This window comes from Phacochoerus africanus, chromosome 1 (genome assembly GCF_016906955.1).
Source record: "Phacochoerus africanus isolate WHEZ1 chromosome 1, ROS_Pafr_v1, whole genome shotgun sequence".
Classification (NCBI taxonomy): Eukaryota; Metazoa; Chordata; class Mammalia; order Artiodactyla; family Suidae; genus Phacochoerus; species Phacochoerus africanus.
This window is the reverse complement of record NC_062544.1, coordinates 270,181,460-270,208,985: the sequence shown is the minus strand read 5'-3', so window position 1 is coordinate 270,208,985 and position 27,526 is coordinate 270,181,460. Positions and strand designations below refer to the sequence as shown.

The 27,526-nt window shown below is 36.9% G+C and overlaps 1 protein-coding gene and 1 long non-coding RNA gene across 2 annotated transcripts in view; one reads left to right on the top strand and one right to left on the bottom strand.

Annotated features, from left to right (window-relative positions):
- Positions 1-27,526, top strand: part of CYYR1 (cysteine and tyrosine rich 1) — a 106,982-nt gene that overhangs the window by 22,521 nt on the left and 56,935 nt on the right. The gene's annotated exons all lie outside the window — the stretch shown is intronic.
- Positions 1-27,526, bottom strand: part of LOC125135229 (uncharacterized) — a 69,171-nt gene that overhangs the window by 15,217 nt on the left and 26,428 nt on the right. Inside the window, exon 9 of the long non-coding RNA XR_007136922.1 lies at positions 13,839-13,970. This is a non-coding gene — a long non-coding RNA (uncharacterized LOC125135229). The remainder of the gene's footprint in view (positions 1-13,838; positions 13,971-27,526) is intronic.

Below are 27,526 nucleotides of genomic sequence, written 5' to 3'. Positions count from 1 at the left end.
TAATAAAAGGATGGACCTAATTCAAACCGATCAATAATTACATTCATGGTGAAAACAGTACCAACAGAAGGAGAGGGAAAGGAGTTTTTAACTGGCAGAAACTTATCCTATCTACATGAAACTCACTTCAACTACAATGACATAAGTAGGTTAAAACTTTGAGAGGAGGGGAAAATGGAGTTAAAGTGTACGAAGTTTCACTTCCGTAACATGAATAAATTCGGGAGATCTAATATATAACATTGTGACTATAATTAACGATGTCATATTGTGGAATTAAAATTTGCTAAGAGGGTAGATCTTAAGTTTTCCCAACACCAGGCTGTGCAAACATACACAACAAAAAGGTAACTGTGAGATGAAGGATATGTTATAATTGCCTCAATTGTGCTGATTATTTCACTAATATGTGTATAAAATTAACCAGTTGTACATCTTTCACAGTTTTTAATTATCAATTACACTTTAATAAAGCTAGGGGAGCAGCAGTAAGCTGTCAAGCCAAGAACAGAGAAAAATAGTAATTAAGAGGTTGAAAAAAGATTTTCCATGCAAACATTAACCAAAAGAAAGAGTGGCGGAGTTCCCGTCGTGGCTCAGTGGTTTACGAACCTTTCTAGTATCCATGAGGATGTGGGTTCGACCCCAGGCTTTACTCAGTGGGTTAAGGATCCAGCATTGCCAGGAGCTGCGGTGTAGGTCACAGACACGGCTCAGAGCCCGCGTTGCTGTGGCTGTGGTGTAGGCCCGCAGCTACAGCCTCGATTCGACCCCTAACTTGGGAGCCTCTGTGTGGTGTTGGTGCGGCTCTAAAAAAAAAAAGACAAAAGACAAAAGAAAAAGTGGTTACATTAATATAAGACAAAGTAAAGTCCAGAACAGAGAATATTACCAGAGATAAAAGTGATACTATGTTATGAGAAATGGGTCAATTGACCAAGAAAATATAACAGTCAAACGGAGAGATTCAAGATTTTGATGTTTGGTTTTTATAAACAGAAAATAAAGTAGTTTTTTTGTTATTGAAACTCACTTTGTAGGGGAAAAAGGAACAATACATGTATATTAACTTCCACGTAGTGTTAAATGAAATTATTTGTATTTTCCCTTTTTCTTTATTTTAAATTAGGAGTCACGTCAGTGAACTGCAGATAATAACATGGAAACAGATTTATTCTATTCTAGTTCTAAACCAGTCTAAAACTTGACAATCTCCGTCATTTTTATGTGTAAACACCTCAACTAAGAAATGAGATCTTTAAGGAAATGGCCCATACATATGCATCAAAAAGCCATTGCAGAGCTGGTAGAAATATTAATTTCACTTATTGGGTGGAGAGTGTGCCCTGTAGGTGACAGAATAAAGACAAAGACATGAGCAGCAGAAAATTGTGTCAGTAATTAAATTTTGTGATGAAAGTGACTAAAATAATTAATTTCAACTTGGGTTTATAAAGAGAAATATATTGTTTCATGAAATGTTGAAGAGAATTTGGAAAGGGCTAAGTATGTATTATTAAAGCCAAGACCCTTTAATCATTGGCAGGCTTTCTCAACTTTGTTCATGCATTTAAAAAATTCATTAAGCTTTTTAAAAGAATGATCCTGGCTTTTCCTTCTAATCTAAATATTTATGAGAAGAGAGAGTTTACAAAGAACTTCAAGACCTCCAAATTCATTCCTTTCTAGGTGTAGGAAGAAGTAGTTTATATGGGAAAAGAGCTTATCCTGAAAGTCTTTTTCCAGAGTGGTAAAAATCTATTCTACTTTTCAGATTATGCCATTAGGAAGACTAACCTCCCAGGTGCTTCAATTAGTGGATGGTTTGATTTAAAGATCTGCAAAATCTTATGTTGTTTTTTTCCCTTCATCATTTGTTTCAAATAACACTTTTAAGTCTATATTAGCATATAAGAAACAAAAACATATTTATTCATTTCTTAAATCACATTCAAGCTTTTAAATGTCTTGCAGTGGTAAACACCAGGCATTAATTATGTCTGTTCAACGGAAAGTAGAAATTTCACTGTATTTAAATTACTTTAAATTATGCATTCCCAAAAATTTAGTATGCATTATAATCACCTAGGAATGCTTGCTGAAAATCCATATTCTCAGAACCTAATCTAGAAATTCAGGTTCTGTGTGTCCAGAGTAGGGGCAGGAAGCCTTTTTTTTTTTTTTTTTTTTTAATTTTCTCTCACAAGGAAATTCTGGAAGAAATGGCCCTTGGACCACACTGGTCTAAATAAACCATACCAAAAAACATTTCATTTTGGACTTCTATTATGCTGTGTAGTAATAAAATTAAGAGATATAATCAAACAGTGATTTTATAAACTGTAACGTTGTCATATATACACAGACTTACATAAAGGGTTATTTCAAATTACTATGGTGAATGTATTCAGGGGTATTGAAAATACAATCCTATAAAGATTTATTAATGTTTGATCAAAGTAATTGAATACAGAGGGACACCAATGAGTTCTTAGTAAGCCCAAGGACAAATTTACAAATTTTTACCACTATCAAGGATAGGGTTGTAAAATGATGATAACATCTATCCCTTAGATGTCTACAAGGAAAAAATTCATTAATACTTATGAATCACTTAGAACAGAAGCTGGTGCTCAGTAATTATAAGCTACCATCTCTTCTCCAGTGTAAGCTTCCATAGCATGTTATCTCATACGTGATAGGTAAGTCAGGGAATGGTGTTAGCCTAACAGGGAAATTACGTTGGTTCAAACGTGGTTTTTCCTTTGCAAAGAGAGTCAAAAAAGTGGGAATAAAATTACAGTTTTCAGCCAGAAAGGACAAGACCCCTTAATTTAAATGCTGCACAGGCTGGATCCTTTCTTGTACTATTTTAAGAAAAATAAAAGTGAGTGCTTCAACCTGGGGCTCCCTAACCAAAAAAAAGTGCATCCTCAGTCTGACTCAGCTCTTGACTTCTGGCAAGATTGCATTTCCATCTGCATTGTCTCCATGCTGGGAAGCTGGCATTTCCACTAGATTGTTTTTGTGCCTTTTTAATATCCTCCGAGGCAGCCTCAGGCCACAATGAGCTTCCTCCCGAAGCTGGGCAAGTTATTTCCTGAGTATCCATCCATTATTGTTGCTGGAGTATGCTAAGTCAAGTAGAATCTATTGTGACGTGAATGTAGCCTTCTTTTCAGGGTTGCTATCTTGCGTGCGACCCCTATATTACATCTAAGAGGACGCGTTCACATGGTCATACCTTTTTTTAATTGAGATATATATAGTTTGTTTACAATGTTGCATTAGTTTCAAGTTTTCAGCAAAGTGGTTCAGTTATAAATACATACATATGTATGTGTGTGTGTATATATATGTCTGTATTCTTCTTTAGATTCCTTTCTGTTATAAGATAAAAAAAGATATTGAGTATAGTTCCCTGTGCTATGCGGTAGGTCCTAGTTGGTTGCCTGTTTTGTATATAGCAGTGTATATATGCTAATCCTAAACTCATTAATTTATCCCCCCCCCCACCCATACTACTCCAGTCATGAGTTTTTGTAATGCTGGCAAAGTACAATATTTTGACCATCTCTTTTAAGACCGCAGTCTCTTTCCACTTGAGTTTCTTCATCATCAGCAGCTTTAGAATGGCTGCATTATTTTGGGGGTTCCAGCTGGGGGAAGGGGAATTGTGGATGTATTTAGTTTAAGTTTAGTATATATTTAGGTGATTCCTAATCACCTCCATATGTAGTTAAGGTATTGCAAGCCATGCCACTGCAGGAATGGCTCCCCCAAAACAATCAAACTGTCCACTTCATCAATTAGCCCAATGCTCTTGCAGCAAGAGTCAAAGCCAGAGGTCAGGTGGCAACATGAGCATGTGACTGAAGTGTGCCTACAACCATACAGAATGGAAGTTTATCAGTAGTGATGGAGAAACAAAGTTTGATATATACAAGTCAGAAGATAGTCTGGAAAATTCTTCCAAACCCAGTACTATTCCTTGTATATGAAAGAAACCAAACTGAAGTTGTCTCAAATTTGATCAGTCCTAAATATTTACACAACATTTTATTAATTTGCCTCACAAGGCAAAAGACTTCTTTTACACCAAGAATAGCCCAAAGCAAATTTCAATCCCTGCACTGGAAGAAAAATTGCATCATCTCTCTTTTCTCTCCTTGAAAGATACTGCAAAGTATTGTCATGTGAAACAGAACTCCAAGAATTTGTTGCCAAAAATTGTGGTAAAACATATGGGAATTTACCCTACTGAGCTGTGTTAGGTGTTAGTTAATCTAATGTATTTTCCTTAAAAAGGGTCCTCAAAATTTTACAAGTTTCAGATTGCAGGAAATACTGATCCACCACTGCCTTTGATTAGTAGATGCATAGATCATAACTGGTCTGTCTCTAATCTGTTTTTCCCATAAGTCTTATTATTTGTAACTCATGATATTATAGAAACTTTTTCCCCCAAGAATGCGTACATCCTGTTATAGCAGAGACATCCGTCATTATTGTTATTATTAACATTATTACCACTACAATTATTGGACCCTGGAATGAGTAAGGAGGGATGTATTTAACCAAACCCGTTCAATAATAGTTTTTTTTGTTTTTTTGTTTTTTTGTCTTTTTGCCTTTTCTAGGGTTCCCAGGCTAGGAGTCTAATTGGAGCTGTAGCTGCCGGCCTACGCCAGAGCCACAGCAATGCCATATCTGAGCCGCGTCTGGGACCTACACCACAGCTCATGGCAACGCCAGATCCTTAACCCACTGAGCGGGCCAGGGATGGAACCTGCAACCTCATGGTTCCTAGTCAGATTCTTTTCCGTTGCGCCATGATGGGAACTCCCCATTTTGTATTTTAAAAAGCTGCATTTTAGGACAATACCAAGAGAATGAAAGCCCACAGAAATACGCTTGTTTTAATTCATTAATTAACTAACTAATGGTATAGATTTACAACAGGTGTACAATATAGTTATTCAAAGTTTTTATAGATTATACTCCATTTAAAGTTATTATAAAATATTGGCTATATTCCCTATTACTGTATCCTTGTAGCTTATTTATTTTGTACATAGTGGTTTGTTCCTTTTTATCCCCTTTCCCTATTTGGCCCCTCTTCCCTTCCCTCTCTGCACTGGTTTGTTCTCTATTTCTGTGAGTCTGTTTCCGTTTTGTTATATGCATGTGTTTGCTTTTTCAATTTCACATATAAATAATAACATGTAGTATTTGTCTTTCTCGGACTTATTTCACTAAGCTTAATGCCCTCCAGGTCAACCCATGTTGTTGCAAATGGCTAAATGCTTTTTTATGGCTGAGTAGTTGTATCCCATTTTGTGTGTGTGTGTGTGTGTATTCGATATCTTTATCTGTCGATAGACACTTAGGTGGCTTCCATATTTTGGCTACTGTAAATAATGCTGTGATAAATATTGGAGTGCACGAATCTTTTTGAATGAGTGTTTTCATTTTCTTTGTATATATAACCAGGAATTGAATTGCTGGGTCATATGGTAGTTCTATTTTTAGTTTTTTGAGGAGCCTCCATACAATTTTCCATGGTGGTTGCACCAATTTACATTCTTACCAACCTTTTTCTCCACATTTGTTAATTGGAAAGCCCACAGAAGTATTACTCCAACTTTTCCTGAAATTAAAAACCAAGCAGATGGTAGTTTTTTTTAAAATATATTTACTGATCTTGTGTGTTATTTTTAAAGTTACAAACCATTTCTTCCTGCTGTATTTTGTTTTACAAACCTCTGAAATCTAAAGGTAGCAAGATCTGTGTCTCATCTAAGAAAACACCTTATTTATGTGCTTATTTAAATTACTGTATCTGTTTAATCTTTCATTATTGAGAAGTGATTAAGGTGAACTATCTTTAAGTTTATCAGGAATATCAAGTTAACTAGAAGGTAGAAATATCACAGGACAGTTATTTGTCTGTGTGGTTGTTCATTCACTTTCCCATCTTGGAATTAAACTTACATTTGTTTACTAGTATCTCTCTGTGTATCTTTCCTTTCTTGCCTAAAGGAAAGAGAGTGATGTGGGTGCTCCTTTAAACTGGATGGTCAGATAGGAAGAGATATTTGAGCAGAGAACTGAACCAAATGGGATATCAGCCATGTGAATATTTTAACCGACATCACTTATGGGGGTGGGGGGAATGGTGCAAATCCAGAGACTCCAGATAGGATGTGATCAAGGAGAAAACAGAATTCTAAAAATAAAATATTTCAAAATAGCACAAATATCTTAATTTGTAATGAAATATATTTTGTAATTTTAATATAAAATTATTTACCAAATTAGAAATTAAACACAGCCTAGGATATACAGTAGACAAATTTTGTCTTTTAATGTATTCTGAAACATTTAACCTGTTCTGAAATGGTTTGGGTGTTCAGTAAATTATTTTTTAATGTCATTTTATAAAGTATGATTTATTTTATTCTCTAAATAGTCAAGCCCATAAATATTCAAAACTCTAAGAGTATAAAAATGTACATAGATGTCATGTCTTAATTATGAAGTTACCTTTAAATTTTATTTAAGCATTTTTTGTTATCTTTCCTTCTGACATTATCATTAATCTGTACCCTAAGCATCACCAGGGGACATCATAATGTATACCCATCAAAAGTGTTATTAGAAATGGACCATAACTACAGGGAGTTTATAAAATTTAGTTCTGTAAGTCCGAAAGGAGATTTATAAACATTGCATTCTTAGGTAGACATTGAGCTAATAAATCCTAAATAAGTTTTGATTTATAAATTCTTTTATTGCCATTAGTATTGAAGTGACTGATTTATGAGTCAGTATGCGAAAATCTATAATTTTATCAGGCATAAATCTTATTCTGTGATTTCTGTTTTGACATGTAATTCATAAATCCTGGCTGGTGTAGGTTTTTAGTTTTCTAAGTGTTCAGCATTTGGCAGTGGGTCTCCTAAGTATGTATTTTAGGATGTCAATAAGTAAACGTGATAATTTGCACATAATTCAACTAAATAAAAACAACAGCTAAGGGGACATTCTCTGTAGTCTAGTAGGTGCATTGGTAGAAGTAAGCTCTAAATTTATTGATGAATTCAAGATAGCTTTAAGAACAGTAAAATGCTATAATTAAAGTTATTGTTGACTGTATCTGTCAGCTTGGGATTGGTGTGCCAAAAACCGCTAACAGTCTTCCAATAGCCAATCTCTCTTTTTCTATAGTAATATACTTTTCATCATCTGCTCAGGGTAAACGCTACATTTCCCAGCCTTCCTTGCAGCTGTGTGACCATGTGACTAACTTACAGCCAGTGGTCTATGAGTAGAAGTGATAAGCACAACTTCAGTACGTATACTCTGACTGAAATGCAAAAGTAGCTCAGGTCCAAATGGGGAAAGGAAAGCATATGGCCCCTGACATGAGGGTGCCTTCCTTTGAGCTCTGATGCACGTTTGCATGACAGATAGATGAGGGAGAAAACAACTTCTCATATTTTAAGACATTAATTTAAATTTCCACTGTAGCAGACAAATGTTCTTTCATTTTTCAACAAATTTTATTACGTGCATTATTCGTCAGGAACTCTACTAATCATTGTGGAAATATACAGGTAAATGATTCAGTCCTTGCCTTTGTTAAATGTATTCCTAAGTAGTCTTTTGTTTCTTAATGCTCGAATACATAAGAATTGTTTTTAATTGTGCTTTCTGTTTGCTGCTAGAATATAAAAATATAGTTAGTACTTATAATACAGTCTTGCTAAAATCTAGTAGTAATTACTAGTAGTTCTAGTAATTATTTTGTACATGAGTATTTTCTATGTAAAAAATTGTTGTCTGTGAATAGAGTTACGCTTCTTCCTTTTTGATCTGTATGCTTTTTATTTCATTTTCTTACCTTGTTGCCCTGGAAGTATTGCTATAAATTATCAGAGTAGACATTTTTGCCTTGTTCTGGAACTTAGGGGTAAAAATGTTCTGTTAAGTATTGACAAATGAATTTTTTTTCATTGATTCTCTTTGCCAGATTGAGGAAATTCTGTTTTGCTCATAATGACTGGGGGTTGCATTTCATCAAATATTTTTTTGCATCTATTGAAATGACCATATGCTTGGTTTTCTTGTGACATGAATTATAATGATTGATTTAAAAATTTTTACCACTCTTGCAGTCCTGGAAGAATCCCTATTTAGTCATGATTTTAAATTTTTTAAAATATACTTCTGAATTTAATTGGTAAGTTTTTGTTATGGATTTTCACATATATGTTCATGAAGGAACTTCATTTGTAATTTTACTTCCTTGTAAATGTGTTCAGTTTTGTTTTCAGAGTTGCACTAACCTCATGTAACAGCCAAAGAAATGTCCTTTCTTCCTCTCTTTTCTGAAAGAAAAATGTGTGAAATTGATTTATTTCTTATTTAAAGGCTGGATAGAATTTATCAGTGAAGCCATCTGGGTCTGGAGTTCTAGTTGGGAAAATATTTTAGATAATGATTTTAATTTTAATTTTTAATAGGCATGGAACTATTGAGATTTTCTCTCCCCACTTATGTATTTTTGAAAAAAAAAAGATTCATTTAACCAAAGTATTCAATTGTATTAAGCTCATAATATTCCCTTAATAACCTTTAATATCTCTTGAATCTGTAGTGATATATCCTCTTTTATTCCCAGTATTGATTATTTGTCTTCTCTTTCCCTCCTTCTTTTCCTCTTTCTTTTCTTCCTTCTTCCTTCCTTCCCCCTTTCTTTCTTTCCTCCCCCTCTCTCTTCCTTCCTTCCTTTCTCTTTCTTTCTTTCTTTCTCTTTCTTTCTTTCTTTCTTTCTTTCTTTCTTTCTTTCTTTCTTTCTTTCTTTCTTTCTTTCTTTCTTTCTTTCTTTCTTTCTTTGCCTTTTTTCCTTCCTTCTTTCTTCCTTCTTCTTCTTCCTTCCTTCCTTCCTTCCTTCCTTCCTTCTTTCCTTCCTTCTTTCTTTCTTTCTTTTTCTTTATCAGTCTACCTTATCTAGAGGCTTCTCAATTTTATTAATAGTTTCAAAGAAGCAGCTTTGGGTTTTATTGATATTCTCTCTTTGTTTTCTAACTCGCTGGTATCTGTTCTTTATGTTTGCACTGTTCTTTTCATAGCATCTTAAGGTGGATGCTTAGGTCATGTAATAGTAGACCATACATCTCTAATACAGTCATTTAAAGATGTGTTTTCCTCCAAGCATTGTATAGTTACACCCCACAAATGTTACACCCCATGAACTTTTGTAATCATTGATATGAAAATCTGTTCTAACTTCTTTTATGACTTCTTTTTTGATTCATCAATTATTTTAGATATTTGGAGTTTTAGTCAATATTTTATCATTATGGATTTCTAATTTAGTTCTATTTTGGTTGGAGGACACACGCTGGAACATTTCACATTTTGGACTCTAATGAGATTTGTGTTTTCCTCAGCACATGGCCTGTCTTGGTGAATGTACATGTGTATGTGAAAAGAATATCCTTCAGTGTTCCTTACGTGTAGTGTCTATAAATGTCAAGTAGTAAAGGTGGCTGACAGTGCAATCCAGTTGGTTGTATCCTTACTGACTTTTTATGCAGTTGTTCTATTAATTACCAAGAGAGGTTGTTAAAATTCCAGCTGTAATTGTGAATTTGTCCCCTCCTCTCTTTAATTCTACCAAGTTTTTGCCTTGTGGATTTTGAAACTCTTTTGTTCCCAAGTGCCAGTGCACTTCTGAATGGTAAGTCTTCCTGATGAGTCGGCCTTCTAACATTATGAAAATATGGACATATTTTTCTTCTCAGTCTTTAAATGTCTTTGAATTCAAAGTGCATCTAACTGAATTTCTGTATTTAAACTATCTCTCATGTATACAGCATATAATTTGTTCCTTTTAAGCTATTCTGACAACCACTGCCTTTTCATTGGAGTATTTAATTCCACTTAATATAAGTATGGATGTATGTGGATGCAGGTCTATCAGCTTCCTCTTTGTTTCTACTTGTCCCTTTCTTGTGTGTTCCTCTATCCCTCTTCTCCTATCATTTTGAGTTCACTGAAATTGCTTTTAGAATTCCATTTTAATTTATTAGCTATTTCACTTACCTCATTGTATTATTATTTTAGTGGTGCTATTCAGATTACAATATACATTCTTAATTTTCAGTCTATAGAAAGTTAATGTCATGAGGAGTTCCTGTTGTGGCTCAGCAGTAAGGAACCTGACTAGCATCCATGAGGACGCTGGGTCAATCCCTGACCCTGCTCAGTGGGTTAAAGAATCTGGCATTTCCATGAGCTGTAGTGTAGGTTGCAGCTGCAGCTTGGATCCCACGTTGCTGTAGCTATGGCATAGGCTGGAGGTTACAGGTCTGATTTGACCTCTAGCCTGGGAACTTCCATATGCTGTGGGTGTGGCCCTACAAAGTAAAAAAAAAAAAAAAGAGAGAGAGAAAGAAAGTTAGTTAATATCATGAAATATAATAGCTTTGCAATCTTTGGGTTTATTTTTAATATTATGTTTTAATATACTTTTATGGTTTATCATATGATATTGAATATGGTTCTTTGTGCTATACAGTAGAACCCTGTTGTTTATCCATTCTATATATAATAGCTTAGGTCTGTTAACTCCAACCTCCCACTCTGACCATTCCCTAAACCCCTCTCCCTTGGCAAACAAATATGTTCTCTGTGTCCATGAATCTGTTTCTGCTTTGTTGATAATTTTATGTGTCATATTTTAGATTCTACATATAAGATATTATATGGTATTTATCTTTCTCTTTCTACCTTATTTCTCTTAATAGGATAATCTCTAGTTGCATCCATGTTGCTCCAAATGGCATTATTTCATTCTTTTTTATGGCTGAGTACACACACACACACACACACACACACACACACCAGTTTCTTTATCTATTCATCTCTTAGTGGACATGGACATTTAAGTTGTTTCCGTGTCTTGGCTATAGTGAATAATACTGCTATGAACATAGGGGTGCATGTATCTTTTGAATCATAGTTTTGTCCAGATATATGCCCAGGAGTGGGATTGCTGGATCATATGGTTCTCTATCTTCAATTTTCTGAGGAACCTCTATACTGTTTTCCATAGTGGCAGCACCAACTTACATTTCCACCAATAGTGTAGGAGATTTCTTGGGTTTTTTAAAATGCAATTTTATAGGTCTTTTATACCCTGTAATTTATGTATGGCTTATTACATTAGATGCTACGCATGCATCACTTTCACTTTTAATGTTAAAACATTTTTTAGGTAAAAATTTTAAGAAATAATTAAGAAATTAAAATCTGAATTTTTACCAGGAATCATTTCCCTTTGATTTAAATAACTTCATTGAGCTTTTCTTATAAGGAAGCTATGCTGGAAAATTACCTTTGTTTTTGTTTATCAGAAAACGTCTTTATTTCACTTTTATTCCTCAAAGTTATTTTTGCTTCAGAGAGAATTCTTGTTTTTGTTTTCATTTGGCACTTTAATGATGTCATTTCATTGTATTCTAACCTCCAACGTCTCTACAGAGATGTCACTGGTAACTTGTGTTTTTGTTCCTATATATGTAGTGGTTTTTTTTGGATACTTTCAAGAGTCTATCTTTTGTTTTTAACATTTCCAAAGGTTGGTTTTTTTTTTTTTTTCTATTTATACTACGTAGGATTCTCTGGGTTTTCTGAATCTGTAAAATTTTAGAAATTTTTTATCTTTCTTTCTTCAAATGTTGGATTCACCCAGTTCTGTCTCTCATGTTCTATGTATGTGACCTTTTGATATAGTTCCACAAATTACTGAGGGTCTGTTATTTTTTTTTTCCTGGCTTTTTTTTCTGTCTGTTCTCCCCATTGTATAATTCTGATTAAGTTCCCTTCAAGTCACTGACTCTTCTTTTATTTGTAAATTAAGCTCATGAAGTTGATTTTTTGTTTTTAATATTTTATTCTTTACTTCTAGCTTTTCCATTTGGTTCTTTTTTATAGTTATACTCTCTCTGTTGAGATTTCTTTTTTATCCATTCATCACAAACATATTTGCCTTTGTATCTTTGGGCATAGTTATAATAGCTACATGAAAGTCTTTGTTAGCTAATTCTAGCATCTGGGTCATCTCAGAAACCATTTCCTTAATTACCTTTCCTCTTGACTGTATCGAGTCATCTGAGATGTATCCTGGACATTGTGAAAAATATGTGGTAGAAATGGATTCTGTTATTTCCGCCTGTTGATTTTTTGGTCTGTTTACTTGCTTTATCATGTAGTTAACATGGCAGGACTCAAATCCCAGTCTTTGTCCCCTCTGCAGTGGGTAGCTGCTAAAATTTCTGTTAAATTCTTTCAGCCTCAGCTGGGCTGTGAGTTTGTCCCATGTGTGCATAGCTCAGAGATGATCCTGTATTTTCCCCACAATTTCTGTGCAAAATTTAATGTCTCCTTTTCCCCCACATTCCTCCTTTCCCTGATTTCCCCTTCATTTTCCATCTATTTTGATAGTCATAAACTCTGTCCTCTGGTTCTTGAAACTAGTCCACTGCAGGGGTTTCTATCCACGAATTAGCTAATTTGCTTAATCTAACTCGAGCAGGCCCTTGAACAAAATGTCTTATCAACAGGAAACACCCAATCCCATTTCCTTTTTTTGCAAGTTTTGACTCTTTTCCAATTTATGCTTGCATTTGGTTTCTGTCCAGTGACTTCAGGGCATTTCTTTTTATATTTTTGTCAAGAATTCATAATTGTTATCCGTGACAGGGTTGGACCCATAGGAGATACTCCACTTTGACCTTTCTATTGGAAGAAGACACTGCCCAGCCCCTGGCTGTTGCCTTTGAGGAACTCATAGCCTAGTATTCTAAGCCAAGAGGCTAAAAAGCTCTAAAGAGAGCCTAAGGAAAGTTCTTTTAAGAAATTATTTCCTTAAAACACGAAATAGATATCTTCCTTTATTAAAGTGGCATTGCCTATCACCCTTGTTTTCTCACTTACTTTTATATTAAATCAGAAAGGAGATATGCTATCATGAGAGGGGAAAAAAAGGATGTGAATCCCAGACATAATAAAATGCTGTTTATGAATGCATCAAAGCTTCTGATTAAACAGCACTGAATGCAAATGTCTATCTTTATTTCCTCTGAAAGCCTCACAAAGCAATGACAGTAAAGACATGAGAGGAAAAAAAACAAAAATGCACAAGGACAAAAAGAAGACAGCAGACAACAAAAGAAACATTTTGAAATCTGGGAAATAATCTAACCACTGGTAACTGTTTTAAACTAGGAAAAGCAGTGACCTGAGTCTGCTGAAGCAGAAAGCCAAGAGCCAGTCATTTCCACCCAAAACTACAGAAATCCCCAGAGTTGGGAGACAACAGATGCTTGAAAGGCAGGTACGCAAAAAAGATGGAAAACTGGAGTGTGGACTGAACATCTTTCAAAGAGAAGGTAGACTTCCCATATTCCCCTGCCAGCCCTGTGCAAGAGAAAATCTGGGGTCGATTTTTGGAGAGATTTTCTCTACCACCTCTGGATTTAGAGACAGCAAGTCTAGTTGAGATTGCAGGGTGAGTTACTGTGCTGAAATCAGAGGGATTATGGGAAAATCTTCTCACTGCAGAGAGATGTGTTCCCCATCTGGCTCCCCAAAGGCCTGCAACCAGGCCTAAATACTTGAGGTTGGAGATAGGTAACTGCCTTCTGCAAAAATAAAAATAAAATAAAATAAACCCACTCAAAAGTAAAGACTTATAGTAGGGATTTTTTAATGAGAGGGTTTATGAACATGGATGAGAACAATAATTCATTTGTGTTTTCACTAACCTCTGAACCCAGTAGCATTTCTGTCATTTCTTAATGTAGGTAAGAAACCACAGTGGTATCAGCAGCCCCTGTGACTTTGCCACCAATAAGAATCACAGTCTCTTTCTTATCACATTACTCATTGCGTATATCCTGAAAGACAATTTATATTCATCTTTATTTCACTAGATACAACTCTAAAGCTTACTGTATGATACATTAATAAAGAAGCACATATTTCTGTATCAGAGATTTAATTTTTAATGTTTGGATATAATTGGATTCGTGCATTTGGAAACATCATTCTGAAACAGAATTCACCAGATTGTTAGGGCACCAAAAAAGTGAAGAACCTCTAAACTATTGTTTTTCGTTTTTTTTTTTTTTTTGGCCACACCCACAGCATCTGAAAGTTCCCAGTCCAGAGGTTGAATTCTCACCGCAGCAGTGACAACATCATATCCTTTTAACCACTAGACCACCAGGAAACTCCCAAGAACCTCTAAATTATGGGTATAAGCATTTGGAGATTTCTGTTAACCAAACAAATGATCCTATGGTAACAGGAAGTCTCACAGATTGCTAAGGCACACTAGCACTTTTGAAAAGAGGTTTTTTGAGGGTTTTTTTTTTTTTTTTTGTGGTTTTTTTTTTTTTTTGGCTTTCACTTTCAAATATGATTTGCCAGGTAAGGAAAACCAGACATTTGAGGAAAACCTCTGCCATGAAAGGCAGTGACAGAACAAAACAAAATAGAATCAAATCACAAGCACAGAGGATAGAGAAACAAAGTGGTGAGAAAATAAACACATGAAAGATACATCAGAGTTAATAGCTAAGAGAAAGAAGAGACTATATTATATTCATAAAAAAAGACCAGAATACTATATGCAAAGGAACAAAGAACACGAAGGAGCTCTTCAGAATTTGATTGAGGAAGTTCCTGTTGTGGCTCAGTGGACATGAGCCTGACTAGGATCCATGAGGATATGGGTTCAATCCCTGGCCTTGCTCAGTGGTTTAAGGATCCTGCTTTGCCATGGCTGTGGTGTAGGCCGGCAGCTACAGCTCTAATTCAACCCCTAGCCTGGGAACTTCTGTAGGCTTCAGGTCAAGCTCTAAAAGAGAAAGAAAGAAAGAAAGGAAGGAAGGAAGGGAGGAAGGAAGGAAGGAAGGAAGGAAGGAAGGAAAGATTTGATTGAGATAACTCCTATTTTTCAAGATAACTTGAAAAAGGTAAAGAGATGGAAATGATATTTTTATCCGTTCTACCCATTTTCTATTAACAAAATGCCTCCTGACCTCCACTTCTGCATACTATCAACCCACTGCAGTGCCCCCACCCACGCCCATCCACCCATGTAGTAGCACAGGAGAAAAGGTGAGAATATGGGTTGGTTGGAGGCAGGGCACCAGTAATTTACTATTTCTATAGATGACAATATCAAATAAACAAGGAGTTCCTGTTGTCACTCAGCAGGTTAAGAACCCAACTAGTGTCCGTAAAGATGCGTATTCAATCTCTGGTCTCACTCAGTGGGTTTAGGATCCAGGGTTGCTTCATGCTTCGGTGAAAGTTGAAGATGTGGCTTGGATCCCACGTTGCTGTGGCTGTGCTATAGGCTGGCCCCTGCAGCTCTGATTTGACCCCTAGCCTGGGAACTTCCATGTGCCACAGGTGTGGCCCTAAAAAGAAGAAAAAGGGGGGGGGGAACCATATCTAATAAGCAAAAGTTCATCTCTGTAGTGATCTCTACTGCCGCTGACTAAATATTTCTAGTTTTTTTCTTCCCAGCCTTATGGCTGCAGGCTGCTACCTCTGCTGTAGTCTGAAGTTGAGCACTGCCCTGAGACTGGCTTTGACCAGTGAAATGTACAGCCCTTCTGGAGAGAAGCTCTCAGAGCTGGTTTACACTTTGGCATGTGGTCTTCTCTCTGTTGCAATGAAGACTCTGCCAGTCTGGGTCACTTGATACAGGATAGGAACTCTTTCCTGTCAACCCATATTGGGTACAAAGCTTGAGCACTTAGAGGTTGCTTGGACCAAGCATGGGAGCTGGAGGTTGTTTGTATCACATATAAACTAGAATCTCTACCATCTACCTTCCTGCATTGGCTCTTAAAGTATTCTGAGTTGTGAACCAAAGAGGAAGGCCACACAGAAGAAGAGGATAGAAAAAGTTGAGTTGGACCATTTAATATCTGAATCTTGATCTTCTGCATGAGTTACCTGGAATGCAGTGGCTTTAAGTCAAACATTGCCTAGACCCATACCTATTTCAGCACCACTCAGCCTGAATCCCTGCATATGCCATTCTTTCTATCTCATGAACCTCCCTAGACCTTCCTGTACTCTTCAATTAACTAATTAACTTATGTTCAGCCATCCCAATCCCTTCCAATATCATTTCCCATGAAAACTTTTTTTTTTTTTTTTTTTTTTAGGGCTGCACCCATGGTATATGGAAGTTCTCAGGCAAGGGGTCAAATCTGAGATATAGCTGCCAGCCACAGCCGCAGCCACAGCTACAGCAATGCCAGATCCGAGCCGTGTCTGTGACCTACACCACAGTTCAGGGCAACGCCAGATCCTTAACCTCCTGAGTGAGACCAGGGATCATACCTGCATCCTCATGGATCCTAGTCCGATTCGTTTCCGCTGCGCCACGATGGGAACTCCCTCATGAAAACTTTTTTAAACCCAGACGCCTTGTAAGGTCTCCAGGCTTTATGCTCCTACTCTTCAGCTTTTCCATCACAGTGTGTACAATGATCAGGGTTGACAGTTACAAATTCTTGGCTCTTTTGCTTGACTTCATGAGTGTGGCATCTCTGTCTGGGCCCCGGCACACAGTAGGTACTCAATACATATTGAGTGACCGGAGGAACAAATGAAAGCAGCATCAGAAAAGCTGAGGATATGCCTGAAGAATACAGAAATCATGTGGCATTGGGGAAATGGAGAAATAAAGATCAAGGCACTGATGCAAACAGAACCAGTTCAAGGCCTGCAATTTAGTGGCGCCCTGGTAACATCCAGAAGAAGATCCATTTCCAGTCTGGTGTCTCAGGGCTGCTCGTGTTGTAAAAATAGTGACGAAAAATCAAAGGGAAAAAGTTATCTATTTCTTTCTACCTAAGTATTGAATTTTAAAAGCGAAGCTTCGGGCCCTTTATAGTCACATTAGAGTGACTCCTGCCATGCTTTTCTAAAATGAAAACCTCTGAAGTATGGAGGAAATGGTGTTTTAAATGTACGAAGGTAACTTACACCTTCCAAAAAAAGGCTTAAGTTCCTGTAATACCTGATTTTGAAATGTTATAATTTGACATTGCCTTCCTTTGATAATGTACATGATTTCTTAATTCACAGAGAACTACACATGTACCCATTTGTTAAAAGCATAATAAATCAGCCTACAGAAAAGCAGCGGCTTAATACCTATAGGGCTTTCAAGACTATATCACTTCTGCCCTTTTTCCATGTTTCTCTGGCAACTTAAGGCTTGTGTGGCAAAGGAGACCTATTAACTTTCCGGTGGTCTATTGGATGGGCGAGTCACAAATATCCTCTGGTGGAGGGACCTCAGGGTTCTTGTGAGTCCTGAGCCTGATGGAGACGCTGAGGCAGCCCTTGAGGGGTGGAGTCTGAGAGTGGCTACTGACTTATAGCAGCACATGCGAGGAAAAGAACCCCTCCAAGGCAGCTTCTGTATAGAAAACAAATGAAACAAATCTTTCTGGATTTTAGAAAGAACCATGCAACTACCTGGTTGGGAAGTCATTGACTGCACTCCACAGCCATTGGGTGAGGTACCAGTGAAAGTTTCAAAAGTCTGTCCCCCTCCATCCAAATTAATAGGATGAGCAAAACCAACAGGACAGTTCTTTAGAAAAGCACCATCATCCTGAGCTGAGATGCCTCCATCCCTCCTTTCATAACTTCCCTCCTCCCCCTTTTTACCCTCGCTCAGTAGAGAGCCCCCTTCAGCTGCTTTAGTCTTTTATCCAACAGAGACACTCACTCTGGGCCAGGCTGTTTCTGGGTGCCCCCTGCTCTGGCAGAAACTACACCTCAGCCATTGCACTGTCAGTAGACAAATTTCCAATGACTTTCAAGAAATAAAATGGACACGTGGAAGTAATAAAAGTTCCAGGTAGGATGTGTTTCTATCACAGCTCTTCCAAGAGATGGGAATGGCTTTATTTTCCTTGCAAGTGCATAGAGTAGAATTAATTATATAAGACCTATGCAAACAGCTGGTAGTTGACAAGTTTCCAGAAGGAAACAGTACATTCAAACTGGAAATCGAAGGGGGTTTAATGAAATGAACATTTATAAAGGTACACGCAGGGACTGGAGAAACTAACCAAAGATGATGCAGTGTTACGGGCTGTCAACAGCAGAGAGCTTCTACCATCCCTAGCCAGAAAGAGACAAGGGGAGGAACTGTTACTAAAATCCAGAACTGTAGCTTGCACCGGAACTGGGGCTCTCTATGGAAGGCAGCCAACCAGCAGCAGTGGACTGGATGGGGAGCCGAACATTGTGGGTCTCATTCTCACTCCCCTCTCAACCTCCAGTCTCCTGTATCAGGTTTCCGTTGGCCAAACTCAGAGGCCATCAGGCACATTGGGTCTCTCATGCAGTCCTTATGCCTTCCTGATTGCTGAGCAAGATGGAGAAGGATGGAGGCTGGGTCAGAGGGAAAAGAAGATAATACCTAGGATGTCAACCCGTGGTAGAGACGCCGTGTGTGGCCATTGGTGCCGCGGCTGAGAAGTGAGAATCATTGATTTGCTCATTTAACACCAGCCCTTTAACGAAGTCCTTATTATGTTAAGGAACTCTGCTAATTCCTGAGAATACAAAGAAATGAGACATCATTTCCACCTTGAAAGGGTAGTAACAGAGAATTCAGATATGTAAACAGGCAAATAATACATCACAGTGACATTAGTGAGATGTTGACAAAGCCTTCTTGCGAGGTCATTAACTTGGGATTCTGGTTGACAAATTGTTTAAGTGATTTGAAATAAATGCTGACATAGTACATAGCACAGAGCGGTGAAGGGCATGTCACGTGTGCTTGGAGCTCCATGTATGTGGGGCAATTAGAACTTGATCCTGAATTTTATGTCATTTGAATTGATCTTAAAGCAAATACATCTGTGTCCTAAATTCTTTATAAAAGCTTGTAGGTGTTTTGTTATGAAGGAATAAGTGGTTTTGGCTGGCTATGTTATATAATATAAACCAGTGTTTGCTAACATTCACTTTAAGTCTTTTTCGCTCTGAGAACCGATACCAAGCATTAAACACAAACACACACACACACACACACACACACACACACACGCCACCACTGCCACTACCACCAATGAAACAACAGCAGTGATAGCAACAGCTTTGTCAAGGCTTTGTGATGAATGTGTTGCCTGTGCCGTGGCCAACATAACAGGATACTCAATTTTTAGACACCAGTAAAATCTCTCCATTAGGAAAACATAATTTAGCTATGGTGAAACAGTGATGCAGGTATCCTGGGAACAGCTTGGATTCCATAAGCAGTTTTTCAACTCCAATGACTTCATAACACACAAATACAGGCAAACTGTCTGACAAACCTAAGCTCTGCAATGCACCCTAAAGCCTACAGCTTGAGTTTTCTATTGTCTCCAGTGGGAGAACTGTTCATTTATTTACCACAGTTGTGGCATTGCCTACCAACACTAACAAGCCAACACTCCTGTTGATATATATTAGTGTTGTTACACAATTCATCACTGTCACTCAAAAAAAAAAAATAGGTTGGGCAAAATAACATAAAATTGTTAGGAAAGAGCTTTCAAAGATCGTCTTTGTTTTCTTCATCTTGAATTTCTGTTGCTGCCAAACATTTAAGGGCCAGCTCCTTAGCTGCTCCAAATACGCCCCTGCCCCTCATTCTAACAAACAAATTTAAGTGCTTAATCGGATAAAATCCAATCACTGGGAGTTCCCTTTGTGGCTCAGCGTTTACAAACCCAACTAGGATCCATGAGGATACAGGTTCATCCCTGGGCTCACTCGGTGGGTTAAGGATCTGGCATTGTCGAGAATTGCAGATGCAGCTCAGATCCCACGTTGCTCTGGCTGTGGCTCTTAGCCTGGGAACTTACATATGCCACAGGTTCAACCCTAAAAAAGAAAAAAAAAAAAGAAATCCAATAGCATTGAACCATAGTGACCTCTGTCAAAAATACTACCTGCAGCTGAGAATTTAAATTAACAGAAGTAGAGACTGATGATATTGTTTCTGACTGTGCAACCCATGTTCTTCTGTGCCTACAGGACCTGTGTATGTGTATTAAAAAATATACATTTTTATATACATATATATATGTATACACACACACACACACACACACACACACACATATACACACACACATTAATACATGGCACAACCTATATGAGGTGATTTATGTCCAGCTTATCAGAAACTCAATTATTTCATAAAACTCTGTATACCTTTTTAAAAATATGCAAAGGGGGAGCTCCCATTATAGCTTAGCTGGTTAAGGACCCAGTGTTGTCTCTGTGAGGATGTGGGTTCCATCCCTGGCCTCCCTCAGTGGGTTAAGGATCCAGTGTTGCCACAAGCTGCAGTGTAGGTTGTAGATGTGGCTCAGATCCGGTGTTGCTGTGACTGTGGTGTAGCCTGAAGCTGCAACTCCGATTTAACCCCTAGCCTGAGAACTTCCATATGCCACCAGTGCAGCTGTAGAAAGAAAAATGCAATATGCAAAGGGAATGTATGGAAGAAAATCTGATATGATAGATACATGATGGACTTTGAACTAAACATTTTTTTATACAAATTGCCCCCAAAAGAAAAATTATTGCCACCTCTGCCCCGTATTAATTAGGCGATCTTAAAAAGCAAGTTAAAACCCCTCTGAGTCTTAGGTTAAGTGGCAATGACAAGACACATCTATTGGATTGTTGTGAGAAATAAGTAATACAAGTGGAGTTTCTTTGTAAAGTGTCATTAAGAAAGACTCAACAATTATTGAAAAATCACCTATGTCCCTTTGTTTGCTGGCAAGGCATATGTAAAATTTTTACTAATAAAACAATGAAACTTTACAGTGTGAGTCTGCCTGCTCAGAAAAAAGATTTGTTGAAAAGGTTCATAAGAGATTCATTTGAATGTTCTTTCTTCTCTTGAACATTTTCTCCTCCGATGGCTACACATAATCAGTAACCAAGCGCCTCAATAACCATAGGTCAAATTGATTTCCTATCAGGAAATTGTTTCTCTCTGAGTATATAAATAATGATACCATCTCAAAAGATGGAACTGAATCTTAGATTTTTTTTGCTTTAAGGTTTTCTCTCATTTTAAGATCTTTCCAAAATTGCATCAACAATATTCTGGAAAATAGTATTTAAAGGGAACTTCTAAAAAGAAACCAAATGCTTTTAAATGCCAGCCTTTTGCTCTAAAAAAATGCTAGATGTCTATCTAGCTATTAAGCCAATGTGAGAGTATTTTGGCATAAATTACTTCTATTTCTAATGTCAAAATGGTTTTTCTCTAGTGATATTTGTTTCTTTTTGATTGACAGTTGACCAGATTTCTACCAGAACATTTCTGGATTTTTACACATTTTAAGTGTTGCTGAAGTTTTTCCTTTATCCTGTTGTTATAGCATTGCTAGAGTTAATTTCTTGAACTTTCTATGTGCTGTTTTTATAAAACAGATCACTTCTTTATTTGAGCCTTTTTTTTTAAGCTAATAATGATGACTGAACCTTCATTACCTTTGACTTTGTAGAGTACCAAAATATGGCCCAACAGGAGGATAGCACTTCTGATCACTGAACACAGTATTCTCCTGGGACCTATAAGAGATTATGACACCTCAGACCTGAATTTAGCTTCGAATCTGGTAGCAGAGATCTTTGTAAAACAGCAGAGTTCTGGAGGAGCTGAGTTTTCTTTGATTCATCTGGCCATATTCATGCAAAATAAAAGAAATGTACAGAAGCAGGAGTCAAACAGAGTATATTCATCCCAACTTTGGTCATTTTTACTTGATGATGAAAACAGATCTATTCAACAAGCAGTAATTGTTATGTAGTGAAAGCTTCCTAAATTTAGGGAGAACATAAAAAGCTACTTACTAGATCTTCTTTTTCTAAACCTTGAGGTTTATACAACATTCATTGAGGAAAAATAAAAGTGATTTGACTTTATGTGGTTCTGCAAATTGAATTATTTTACATAATTAAAATATACTCAGTTTACGCAACTCCATGCCTACCAAAACAAAACAAAATAGAAAGCCATAATATTTTAGAAATTTGATTAATCCCAAATTCAAAACCCTTTTACTGACAGGATTCCTTATTTTAGTACTACTTTGACCTGTGGAGAAAGAAGAGAGGAAAATTGGCAGCGCATCTGGTCTTTGCTCCAGTTCTAATTTGCTCCAAATGTCCAAATGCCCCATTAAATGTTTCTTGGGCAGAATACAGTTACTTGAAGACAACCATTCCCTGACATCTGAACCTTCATGTTATGAACATGCTACTCTATTTGAAGGAAGAAACTAGAAGAATCCAGAACGTCTTCACCTTTAGGGTCAATTTACTTTTCTGTCTAGTTCCTTATGAATGATTGATCTGAACTCTTGGCTCCTTTTTTGCAGGGACAGGAATGCTTTGTCCAAGGCAGATTTTGAAAATTAATAAAACCCTAGTGTTTGAAGGACACATGATGTATTTGTAAATGGAGTTCCTGATTTTAAAATGCTTTTACCTCCCTTATTTCCTTTAATACCTAGAACCCCGAGGTAAGGACAGGAATTATTATACTACTTCAGATACCAAAACAAACTAACAAAAGCCAAGAAGCAAAGAGGTAAAGAACTTTAGAAAGGATTTACATAGTCCCTTTTCTAACAGAAAGTGGTAATAGAGTTTAAACAAAAGATAAATATCTCACGGGAAACAAAGGAATAGAAATACACAGGGGTTGGTCAAGGCTAAAGCCTCAGAAAAGGGAAGTGGGCAGGGATGGCTAGACTGCTGTTCTGGGATGGGAACTTGGTCTTTTGAACCTTATACAAGGAAACCAAAGTGAAGTATGTGTTCATGGAATACTGAAGTTGGAACCAGAATTCATTTTTTCATTTCAAACACTGTTAAATTATTTTAATTACACTGGAATTACCATATTCATCACATAAAGTACAACTTAAAAATGAAACAACTCTCATAATCTTAATATGGAAGTAGCTTCTACATTACAATAAGAGGTTTAAAATATAACTGTGGTAAAGCAGTTTATCAGTAAATTAGTAATTGCCTGTAGTTAGCTTTCAGCAAACGAAACAAAACAAACAAAAGCCACCTGCAAAGTTAGCAGAGAAAAATCATTTTAAACTGTAGGCAAGGATTATAGAGATTTATGGGGGTCAGATAGCCTAGAATGGCTTCAATGAATAATGGATCTCTTTAAAAAGAGGAATGCTTCTATTTAACATAGAGCTATAAATTCACTCATTAAATATCCCCTATACATAGCAAAATAACATATTAAGTTAAAGCTGTTATAGGGCTCAGAAATAAAATAAATATCTCCATGGACAAAAAATGAATAGAAATGCACAGATGTTAGTCCCAGCTAAGACTTTCAGGAGGGAAGCAGGAAGGATGTCTGGAAATTAGGAAATCAGACCCACTTCTTGAACCTAAAGGATATTATGAGGCTGAGGTCAGCTCACCCACCTATCAGAGAGGCTGAAATACAGTAAAATAACATGATAGAGCCACTGAAAATAGTTTCAAATTTTTTTTTTTAGGGTCTCAAAGACATAAAAAGAGGAAGGCCATTAAAAATTTGGAAGGATAGCAAAGAAAAAACAGACAGAAGCAAAGAAAAGTAGGTGAAGAAGAAGGAGGAAGAGAAAGAAGAAGGTAGGGGAAAGAAGAAATAATTAGAAATCCTCCCAAGTTAGTTAAAAATATGACATTGAGATAAAATTTTCATAGAATAAGATCTGTGTATGGTTGAAGAGAGATTTAGTGAATTGGAAGATGGTACTGAGGAATTTATAAAGGGCACCAGAAAGACGACCGAGGGGATATTCTAAAATCGCCCCATGCCAGTTATCAGTTTATTGTCTCTTAGCTCCAAAGAAACCCTTCAACAATACATTCCTTGTGAGAACAGATGAGTTATTTTAAGCTTTGCCCTTATAAAGTGAGCGTGATGTTAAGCTTTCTCAGTAGAGGGCACTGGAAGTACATGGAAAAATGGGAGGAGGTCAGTGTGTGTACAAGGAAGTTAGGTGGAGCTCTGCTCCAGCAACCCATCCAGAATGCAAGATCTCTCAATAACCTTGCAGCTTTGGCCTGACAATAACCTTTCTCTGGGGGTCTTTAACCACAGAAACCAGAGCCATTAAAGTGTTCTGCCTGCACCAAAGGCCTCTTGCACACACAGGCACCTGGATTTCTTCTATAGGTTCTCTACTTGGCAGAGCATTCTCACCAAACCTCCATTCTTTCTGCAGATGCCCATGCAGCCTACCAACACACATAGAATTCTCACTTGCTATACAGGCCCAGCACCTGGTTTCTGATCATCTGGCCCAGCCTGCTTTCCACAAGTGGGCTTCCATTGCCCACTGACTGCAGGTGACCTCTGGCCAAATTTCACACTTCTCTGCCATCCAAGGACTGAATGGCATCTCAAGCAAGTGAAACCTTCCCAGTCTGTCTTTCTTGGGTACCCTCCCTCAGCCCTAGCATATCATATAGAATGTCCATATATTTTATAGACATTATTTTATCAAAATTAATAATTCTTTATATATAAACTTCTGTTTAAACCACTGCCTGGTCTCCATCCCCTGATACAATCTCTGCACTGTTTGGAAAGTGGATGGAGACACAGATTAACTTTAGAGCTACTTACAACAACTCAGCATGTTAAATCCCCTGAAAGAATAAAAATAAAATGTATTATTTCTGAATTAGCACGAAGTAAAAGGCAATAAATTAAATCAATTTAACCAACTTAGTAGAAGATAAAAAGGAGGGGGAAAAAAGCCAAGGGGAACTGCGGTTATAGACACACACACACATAAACACACACTAACACACACATACACACACACGCACACACTAATGCAACAGAAAGGTCCAAATTTATCATAATCACAATAAAGGTAAATCAACTAATTCACATATTCAAGGACAGAGATGTTTAGGTTGGACTTTTTCATGTAATCCAACTATTGGATTTTTCACAAGAGATGAAATGACAAAAAAAGAGTTTGAATACGAAGGAAAGAAAAAGATACATCATGCAAATATTAATCAAAGGAAAACTTGGCATTGTAAATTTGGTCAGAAAAAAAGCTTTAAAGCAAAAAGCACTATTGAGCAAACTTGAAAGCAATAGGCCCATTTTATAAAGAGATTATAGAGGAATGAAGAAAGGAATAATGCACCAGTTCAGTTAGCATGAGGAAGATATACAATCCTAATCTTTTGCATCTATCAGTATGGCCTTAAACCATATAACACTAATATATAACTATAAGGAGAACTACAAAGAGAAACTGATAATGCCCTGTAATGACAATGCAGATTTTAACACCCTTCTCAGAAGCCAGCAGACATGTAATTAATAAAGATCTAGAAAATTAGAATAAAAGTAAATATGTCAGGCAAAAATTTGGCACACAAAACCCACAAAATTTACTTTCCCTTCAAGAATATATGTGAGATTTACAAGGTATGGGTACAAAGAAAATTTAAATGGATATTAAGAAATAATGTCACACAGACCACTCGAGATATAATTAAAGTTAAATATCAAGCACATAAAGATAGTTAAAATTCAGCAACCTAAGTTTAGGAACTGGAAAAAAAAAGTCACTGCTAAATAAATTGTGGATTAAAGAGAGAATCTTACTGGAAATCACAAAACAATTTGAACTTAATCATCAAAGGCACTATAAAGTTTTCTGAAATGCAAACTAAGCTACTTAGAAAAAGCATATAATCTTAAAAAGGTTAAAAATAAGTGAGTTAAGCATTCAGCTCAGGAAGTTTGAAAACAGAAATAGAGTTTCAAAGAAAGTAGAAAAAAGGAAATGATAAAAACATCTTTTCTGCATCACTAATTGGAATGTAAATTAGTAGAACCTTTGACACATGGTGAAAGGGGCATATTGAAAGATGTTCGTCGGAGTCATTAGTCATAAGGAAAAAAAAACCTAAATAAACCCCAGAATGTTCATCAAGGAGGGAAAAAAATAAATAAATTGTAGGATATTCAGGCAATGGAATAAGTATAATGGTTAAGAAGAAACAATCCTGAGTAAAAGAAGATCAGTTGTTGAAAGATGTAAAGATGCATATGTAAAATTGTAATAAAGACACTGTTATTTATGGATATATGGCTTTTAAAAGTACAAAGTGTGACAATATGGCCCAGCTAGACCCCAATCTCATGGCAAGGGTTGTCTTTGGGGGAAAATAGAAGAAAATAAGACTGTGGGGGGTGGGGAAATATCATAGACATTATCTTTAGCTGCAATTATTTACATTCTTAGAAAACTCTTTGAGGCAAAATGACAAAATGCTCATGGCATTTTCTTCTGGGCGATAGGTACATGGTTGTTAAATGAGCCTTTGTGTGTTTATGCAGAATGTTAAATTGGCAAAATTTTTAAAATGACAGAAAAGAAGAAGTCTCTCTACAGGGGAGAGATGGGGGCGGGGAGAAAGAAGACAATGGGAGGGAAGGAAAGAGAGATGGAGACAGACAAGGACAGAGGGAGACAGAGAGGGAGAGATAGGGCGGGAGAAGGAGGGAGGGAGAGAGGGAGGGGCAGGGCCTTACCGGGTTGTTGACACCCAAGCTGATGGTCAGGCACCTTTAGTTTCCAGGCATCTGAATCTGGCTGAACTGCATCAACCTTAGTTGAGCCTTTATCTCTACCCTACACAGAGCTTTGTATCAGAATGTCTTGCGGGGAAAGCAGCCATGATGACAGTGTAAAAGGACCCTGAACTCAGAATGTCTTATAGAGCTTGCTCCTGAGGAAAGGAAACTAGGATTTTATATATACAGGCCAAATATCTTTTTTCCCTGCTTTCCACAACATTACCTTTGATTGGAGGGACTAAAATATTGAATGTAAGCTGTCTGTGAAATTGTCGGTTAAATTAAAGAGTAGCAAATTTGGGGAGTTCCTGGGTGGCTCAGCAGGTTAAGGATCTGGCTTTGTCACTGCCCTGGCTCTGGTTATGGCTGTGGCACAGGTTCAATCTCTGGCCCAGGAACTTTGGCATGCTGTGGGTATAGCCAAAAAAAAAAAAAAAAAAAAAAAAAAAGGTAAAAGGAGAAAAAAAATTGTAGATCCTAGTGGATTCAAGTTAGAATAATTATTTTTTAATGATACTGAGTTGCATTAATGTCAGTACAAATAAAGTAAAAATGGCTAAAAAATAAGAATTGCAAATGGACTATATACATATACATACATTGAGTTCTAAGAATACCCACAACACAAAATAACCCTCAGCATATGAAATATTTAAACATAACAATTATAGGCAACCCCTAACTTACAAATGGAGTACAAATGTATGCGCATTTATTTATCTTACCTGCACCTTAGAACTAAATCACCAACAC